Source organism: Pelmatolapia mariae, unplaced genomic scaffold (genome assembly GCF_036321145.2).
Source record: "Pelmatolapia mariae isolate MD_Pm_ZW unplaced genomic scaffold, Pm_UMD_F_2 NODE_ptg000137l+_length_47770_cov_1, whole genome shotgun sequence".
Taxonomy (NCBI): domain Eukaryota; kingdom Metazoa; phylum Chordata; class Actinopteri; order Cichliformes; family Cichlidae; genus Pelmatolapia; species Pelmatolapia mariae.
The window spans coordinates 14677-23044 of NW_027051843.1; the positions used below are offsets into that span (position 1 = coordinate 14677).

At 42.6% G+C, this 8368-nt stretch overlaps 1 long non-coding RNA gene across 1 annotated transcript; it reads left to right on the plus strand.

Annotated features, from left to right (window-relative positions):
* The first annotated feature begins 401 nt into the window (after positions 1-401).
* Positions 402-7173, plus strand: LOC134622677 (uncharacterized). Its single transcript, XR_010573428.1, has 3 exons — positions 402-924; positions 4739-5924; positions 6278-7173. It is a non-coding gene; the product is annotated as an uncharacterized LOC134622677 (long non-coding RNA).
* The last annotated feature ends 1195 nt before the right edge of the window (positions 7174-8368 follow it).

Consider the following 8368-nt stretch of genomic DNA (forward strand, 5'->3'; position numbering starts at 1 on the left):
TGCAAAATTCTTAAAAACATCTTTTATCCTTTAAGAGGAAATAAATCTGAAAGCTGTTCCATCCTAAAAGAGTACAACAATGTGTAGTTTATGATGTTCTAAAGGTTTCAGCATCTTTTTGAATTTGTCACATGTGTGGAAAGGTATGAGTGAGCCTTTGTATCATACTGTGAGTGATGCTCGTCAGCACACAAACCCAGAGTTTCTCTACAGGAACACAGAGAGAGTTATTCCCTGTACTGTAAGGACACATTCAGCATTGTGCAGTAAATCCAGATCATCCCAGTTAAATGATTACATGGATGTGAGTGTGGTCGTCAGAGCAGCACTGATCAGTGTCAGGTGATAATGACCAAGGTGTACACAAACACTAAGTTTGAGTGTGTGCAGTGAGACTTCAGTCAAAGCATTTAACTGAGGTGTGAAAAATAAGCTGAACTCTACAGCTTGTTGTGGTCCCCTGTGGCTTGACAGCCTTCCAGCTGTTCTCCAGCATTTTCATTTACAGTCATAAAATATCTCCACATGTTGCTCCTCTTTCTCTCTCTCTGCAGTCCAAATGCGTCTTCTGAGCGCATCTGAGTCACGTGACGGCACAGGAACAAATCCCAGCAGGGCAGGAAGAAGGGGGCGGAGCAAAGTGCGTCTGCCGCATAAGAAGAGGTGTTCACACAGACAGAGCTGCTTTTTCATCCACAGCGAGTAAATAGTGAACCTCCAGGAGAGAAACAAACTAAAGTATCGATCATATACCACTACCAACGTTTGGATCGATATCTGCATCGATCTGCACACCCTTGTCTCCTGGATCGTAGCTGAGATCAGCGTGAACCACGTGGGTCTCTGCTCCCTGACCTGTTTCCTGTTTGGAAAGAGTTCCAGCTTCATCACGGAGTTTCTCTCGGTTTGTGGGCTCATCTAAAGGTAAGCACCGAGCTACCTTCAACACTAGATTTACTAACCCTGCGCACATTTGCAGAAATCCCTTGAACCCAACACCTACTAGAATTACTGACTTTTTTATTTTCTGGTGCAAGTCCCGAGGTGTTAATCACCCCTGCTGAGATTTGTACAGGTCATATGCTCGATTCACATCCTGCTTTTGTTGTGCAAACCACCCATTGTCTTTGAGGCCTGGCACATTTGCTTTTGCACACACATACAAACGCTGCAAATCTGTGTTTGTTTGACAGTGTAAGACAAAAGCAGCAAAAATAAAAACTGTACCAAGAGTACAGTCTTAATGGCTCACTATACAAACAATCTGGAGACATAAATACTGACACATGTAGGGCTGGGCTATATCATACCGATCACGGTAATACCGGTGTAATTTTAGGCAACGATAATATATGAAATATTGCGATAGAATATGGGTAAAACGCGCATGCGCAGTGCATATGTTTACATACGCACATGGCGGGTCGTTAAATGAAACGGATGAGCTAGAACTGGTTTGTAGAAATGCAACTTCAGTGGTGTGGAACTGGTTTGGCTTTCGTCCGTCAGATACACAACAAAGCACTATTTTTGGTAGAGCATGCTAGCGGGCCGTCGTTATTACCGTGTTTTTGGAAAATACTGCACACTTCAAATCAATCCTTTGATTTTTCTGAAAATCGACAGTGCCCCTTATAATCCCGCGTGCCTTATGTAACTCTGGTTGTGTTTACTGACCTCGAAACGATTTTATGTACACGGTGCTCAAAAATCGACTTTGCTCAGCTACAAAGCCGCACCGCTTGATGGTAGTGGTGTGCGATACTGCATATTTCCGGATTAAAACCTGTGCGCTGCTTGTGCTGTTGTTGTTTTTGGTGTTGATGTGTACAGCTGGCAGCAGGAGGGCTGCAGCCGTTGAATGTAGGCTACTGTTACAGCAACCGCGTGATCACTGTAAGTGTGGACAGCACGCGGCTCGGGGTGAGCCGGAGGTCGAGGTGCACGGGGGACCATGCAACCTGCTGTCCGCTTCGGCACGCAAGTTGCTTGGTCCTGCGTGCCGGCCGTCTGCCCAGCTGCCTGTGAGCCCCAGCTCACTTCCACACCTGCTGCGCCACCGCTGCTTGCCATATGGGTGGCCATCAGGCGCGGGCAACCGCCAGAGTGGACACTTCCGTGCCGATGATCCGGGCCGATTCCCTTGCCTGTTCGCGGTGTGGGGTGGAGCGGGCGAGGGGGGTATGTTATGCGATGCCGCTGCAGGTTTGGTGGTGGTGATGTGTACGGCTTCCAGCGGGAGATAGGGATGGGTATCGAAAACCGGTTCTTATTGAGAACCGGTTCCCACTGTTTCAATTCCTTGGAATCGTTTGCCATTTTTGCAAACGATTCCCTTATCGATTCCAGTCGCCCCGAATGACGTCACCACGTTGTGGGGCGTCGGAGCGTACCTGGCAGGAAACACGGCGCCTAAGTGGCTCAAACGCTTAAAAGCTTGTTTATACTTTACGAGAACGGATGACAACAGGGCAACTTGCAATACTTGCAAAGTAGATATTTCATTAAGGGAGGAAACACTACGAATATGCAAAAGCATTTGCTCCCAAAACACGCGATGAACTTAAATGAATGTCTTTAATTCCGCTCCGGACTCGTGAATCTCAACCCAGCAGCAGCAGCGGTAACGTTTGCACGTCATCTCCCGTTAATGCGGCAGGTAAATAATCAACTAACAGTGCATATTATGTTAGCGCGATCTGCTTTATTACAAAACCTGCCATTGTGCATTTAGGTGACCATGATGAGACAGACAGAGTCTGGCTGGCGCTCGCTGGCAGTTGTCGCTGCAGTCTACAGGTAGCGTCTCTTTTCAGGCCCGCATGTCACCGAGCAGTCACTAGTTTGTGGTCAAAACCTTGCAGCCATTTGCCACAGCAGATGGTAAGTGAATGTGTTTAATTGTAGGCAGGGACATTACTGGATATTCTTGTGTAATTGCTACAGAATAATTTATGTTATACTTTGTTAATGCTACAGAATAATTTATGTTATGTTAAGAATATTTATTTTATTATTTTACATTTACAATTTTTTTTTCCTGGGGACCCTGTGACACCCCATTGAAGAGCCGTAGGCTGTGGATCTCTTGAAAGATATAAAACAGTTCTAAGCTAATCGACCATAGTGTTCTCCTTTTTAAAAAGAATCGATAAGAGAATCGATAAAGAATTTAATCGTTAAACAGAATCGAAAATGGAATCGGAATCGTTAAAATCTTATCAATACCCATCCCTAGCGGGAGAGCTGAAGCCGTTGAATGCACTGTTACAGCAACCGTGTGATTATTGTAAGAATAAATGATGCTGCGAAGCATGAAAATGCTTTTGTTATCTTAAGTGCACGCAAACCAGTAAACAAATTAAAACAAATACGGTTGATAAACTATAATACAAAAGTTACAATTAAAATTCTCAACAACAAAAACAAAATATATAATTAATATGTAAACAGCTTAACAACCCCCAAAGTGTCTGAGTCACGTGACGTGTCAGTTCAACACCTAAACATAAGAATGGGGAGAGGGAGCAAAGTGTGCCTGCTCTCCGCTGACACAGGAGCGGCACGTCCAGCGATCTGGTTGTTTCGTTTTTGCCGAAAGCACACATAGCAAAGAAGCAGAACTCCAAGTAAAGAATCGATCTCACCAGGCTAGTATCGATCCGATACTGATGCCGACTTGGGATCGATACTATCGATATTTGGATCGATCCGCCCACCACTACTTGATGGATTGTCGCAGCATTATGGCTATCGTGGGCAGGAGCCTCGCGGAGTGATACATACTGTGCTTCAACATAATATTACTGTATTGTGTGTGTATAACCTCTTTTTAAGTTTTGTGGATATTATACATGGTTATGCTGAGGATGTGTCGGCCAGTTTCTACTGGAAATGCCTTTTGGTTAAACTGTCAGCAAGGAATTTGCATTTGCACTGTTAAATTTTTATATAACTTTAATGCACATAAAAAAACAGCTGCATGTTTATGTGAAAATACATTGATAGGGATTTTTGCACTAATAAAGTTGTGGAGTTGTAAAGTATTTTGTCTAGTGTCAATTATATCGTCAGTTATATCGTTATCGCAAATTTTCAAATGTATATCGTGATAAAATCTTTGGTCATATCGCCCTGCTCTAGACACGTGTATTGAAAAATATTGATGTATATATTAGGGCTGCCACGATTAGGCAACTAGTCACGATTACGTCAACAATCAAAATCATCAACGACTAATTTAATAATCGACGCGTCGTTTGAAGCTGTTTAAGATCCCAAAAGACGAAGGAATAAGCAGTAAATGGCCTGTATTTATATAGCGCTTTGCTAGTCCCTAAGGACCCCAAAGCGCTTTACATATCCAGTCATCCACCCATTCCTCACACTCCGTGTTTCCTGCTGTTTTTTCTCCTCGTACACGTCTCTGAAACATCCAGAGTACATTCTGTGCTAATCTCACTGAGCAGGCGTACAGGCACAGCCAAATGTCTCTAATAAATGTCTCTAATCTTTGCCCTAGAAACAAGTCTAATATTTATCTGTGTCTGTAAGCGTGTTTGCATTGACCCTCAAAAGACTGAATGCCAACTCTCATGAGCACATTTGCAATGTGTGTATGAAAATAAGTATAAATACTTATTTAATAAAAGCTCACAAAATACCACTAATAAAAGGCCGGTTAGAATAATGTATTTCTCACAAATCACTGCCTCTGTTTGTATCTCTGTCACTGAAGGACCAACGTGGATCGAGAAGTCAGCGCTCTCAGGAGGCCGACAATTTTGTTGAAGAAAGTAGTGGAAGAAAAAAATACAACCGTGACGAGTTTGGGAAAGATTTTACTGTGAAAGCTTCCCTAACAATGCATCAGGTCATCCACACCGGAGAGAGACCATTCAGCTGTGGAGACTGTGGAAAGTCTTTTACGCAGTCTGGAAACTTAAAAACACACCAACTAATCCACACTGGAGAGAGACCGTTCAGCTGTGGAGACTGTGGAAAGTCTTTTACCCACTCTGGAAACCTAAAGACACACCAACTGATTCACAGTGGAGAGAGACTGTTCAGCTGTGGAGACTGTGGAAAGTCTTTTACCAGGTCTGGACACTTAAAAGCACACCAACTAATCCACACTGGAGAGAGACCATTCAGCTGTGACAAGTGTGGAAAGTCTTTTACCCACTCTGGAAGCTTAAAAACACACCAACTAATCCACACTGGAGAGAGACCATTCAGCTGTGACAAGTGTGGAAAGTCTTTTACCCTCTCTGGAAGCTTAAAAAGACATCAACTAATCCACACTGGAGAGAGACCGTTCAGCTGTGAAGACTGTGGAAAGTATTTTACCCAGTCTCGAACATTAAAAACACACCAACTCATCCACACTGGAGAGAGACCGTTCAGCTGTGACGAGTGTGGAAAGTCTTTTACCACGTCTGGACACTTAAAAACACACCAACTAATCCACACTGGAGAGAGACCATTCAGCTGTGACGAGTGTGGAAAGTCATTTACACACATTTCAAACTTAAAAAGACATCAACTCCTCCACAGTGGAGTTAAAGCGTACACCTGTGATCAGTGTGGCAGAGCTTTTACTCACATTAACAGCTTACAGAGTCATCTAGTTACCCACTCTGGAATTAAGGCGTACAGCTGTGACGTCTGTGGAAAAACTTTCAGCCGGATAGGGAGCCGAAATACACACCTACGCATTCACACCAGACATGATGTGTACAGCTGTGATCAGTGTGGTAAACAGTTTACTACAAACACAGAGTTACGACGTCACATGTTTACCCACACTGAGGAACGACCTTATAAATGTGACCTGTGTGAGAAGACTTTTAAATCTCCACGTTGCCTGAAAGCACACCAACAGATCCACACCAGAAAGACTCTACAAGTGCAGTTACTGTGAGGTATGTATTTATATTTTTATCTTGTCAGCCCGACTGTTTGAAACAACTCTGCTCATCAAAGTGTGTTAGCATGTTAGCAATTCTACTGGCAGCTCTGAATGATTATTCAGACTCTAATCACAGGTTTTTAGGGATAGTGTTTGAGAATTGTGTTATTGTTATTGTAGCATTAAACTAGTATTACTTCAATGTTTTTACTCTTATCGTTTTTATAGCACATTAAATTGAGCTGAGTGTGATAATGTAAACAGTAAAATGTAATTGGACTTTGGCAGAGATGCTCTTTATTTCAGGTGACGTTCAGGATAAAATATTGAAGGACTGACTTACACTGTCTTTGTGTTTTTGTTTAGAAGCAGAGCGACACAGATGGATCAAGTTCTCAACCCTGTCATCGCTGTGGGAAAGACTTTTGTTGTGACCTTTGTGGAAAAACTTGAAGTCATTGAAGGACTCTGAAAATACATCAACGTAGACACACTGGAGACAAAATGAACTACTGTAAAGAATGCGGGAGAGGCTTCACCACTTCAAAGGACTTCAAACAATATGAACTCCTTCACAGTGGCGTTAAAAAGCATGTCTGCGATCAGTGTGGGTCATCCTTCATCAGTGCACGTCAGCTTGAAAAGCATAAACGAGTCCACACATGAGAGAAACCATACAAGTGCAGACACTGTGACAAAACCTTTTCACAATCATGTGATCATACTAAGCATGAACGCAGACACATGAAAGAGAACTTCATCACGTGCCCCCCGTGTGCGGCAGCCTGTTACAGCAGCTCTGCTCGTTCTGAGTTTCTTTCTTTCTTATCTTTTTCTTCTCGTAAGTTTTTATAACTAACATATTAGTAATTAGATAAAAAATTTCCCACGTGTGGGACTAATAAAGGTTATCTTATCTTATCTGTGAAAGAGTTTGAGTAATCTCAGTTCATACTCCACTCAGAAACGATTCCATGTTACAAATAAACTGTTACGTCTTGATTCCTGCTTTTACGTTAATCTTGTAAACAGTACATTTGCATAACGACTGAAACCGGCCCAATGAATGAACAATGGGCTGTAAGGTCAATTTCTTCATCATTAATATGCAAATTCTTATGAGAATTGATCAACAACCACTGGTCAATGGCCATGAGTACCATTCGCAGAGTAAAAATTTGCATAATGATTATGAAATTTACTGTTACCAATGTTCAAAAACATTTACTAAATTATTCAGCTTGTTTGTGTAATGAAATCCTGCAACAATTAAACCAAAATTTTATTTGTTAAATAAAGAAATGGTTTACTGACAAACAGTTTGAGCCGTGATGTCATTTCCCGTATATCAGAGCAACACCTGAAGTGACCAGTGTTTAAAGTCAGAGTCAAATTTTGTGTCAGCATGACCTTGTGAAAACTGCTTGGCGATGCTTCACTACGTTATCTGCTAACTGTTAGGGTTTAGAAGGACGAAACTCCCAGGGTGACCAGCAGCAGGAGCTTCCTGATGCAGAGAGTTGAGTGTGGGGGATATAAAAGAGAAGCTGAGGCATCCCAAGGGTAAAGCTGTCATAACTGAAGTTTAATGTTTGATGTGTGTTTTGGCTCTCCTGCGCGCAGTAATTAATAGCTTGAACACAGCAGAGCTTGATATAAAGACCTGGCTGTAGCTGGGGCTGGCTGTAGCTCAGGAAGTAGAGCAGGTCACCTACTGATCGGAAGGTTGGAGGTTCGATCCCAGGCTCCTCCAGTCTGCATGCCAAGTATCCTTGGGCAAGATACTAACGCCAAGTTGCTCTCCGATGCATCCATCAGAGTATAAATGTGTGTGAGTGTATTTAGAAAGCACTCAGTATAGAGGTATTGCTTGTGAGAATATGAATATGGCGTGTTGTATAGAGCACTTTTAGTACTCCGGGAGAGTAGAAAAGCGCTATATAAGAATCAGACCATTTACCATGAGTGACCAAAGTGCCTCTATTGTTGGGCAATTCTCTATTGAGTTGTGAAAGCTGCTTGATGTCTCATCAAACCGGCAGTAAAAGTCGTTGAGGGCGTTGGCCAACAGTGGAGTGGGGCTGTGTGCTTCCTGAAGTGAAAATCTGGCATTTAGTCAGCTGTGAGCAAGTCTTTCCCAGCTGACTAATGCTTAAGAACTGCATTGACCGCATTTCATGATTTTACACTTTTACCTGAATGTGGCTCCTTTTTAAAAAAAGAGAAAACATCAACTTCCTAACATCCATTATGAACCTGGCTGTCTCTCTGTACACACACACGCACGCACGCACACACACACACACACACACACACACACACACACACACACACACAACAGGAGTTATAAGGTTAATGGGCATTCAATCAGTTAGCTAGTTAGTATCCATTTCAAACAGGACAGTGGTAACAGCAGTAGCTAAGTTTTAGATTTTAAATAGGCTGTATACATTTCAA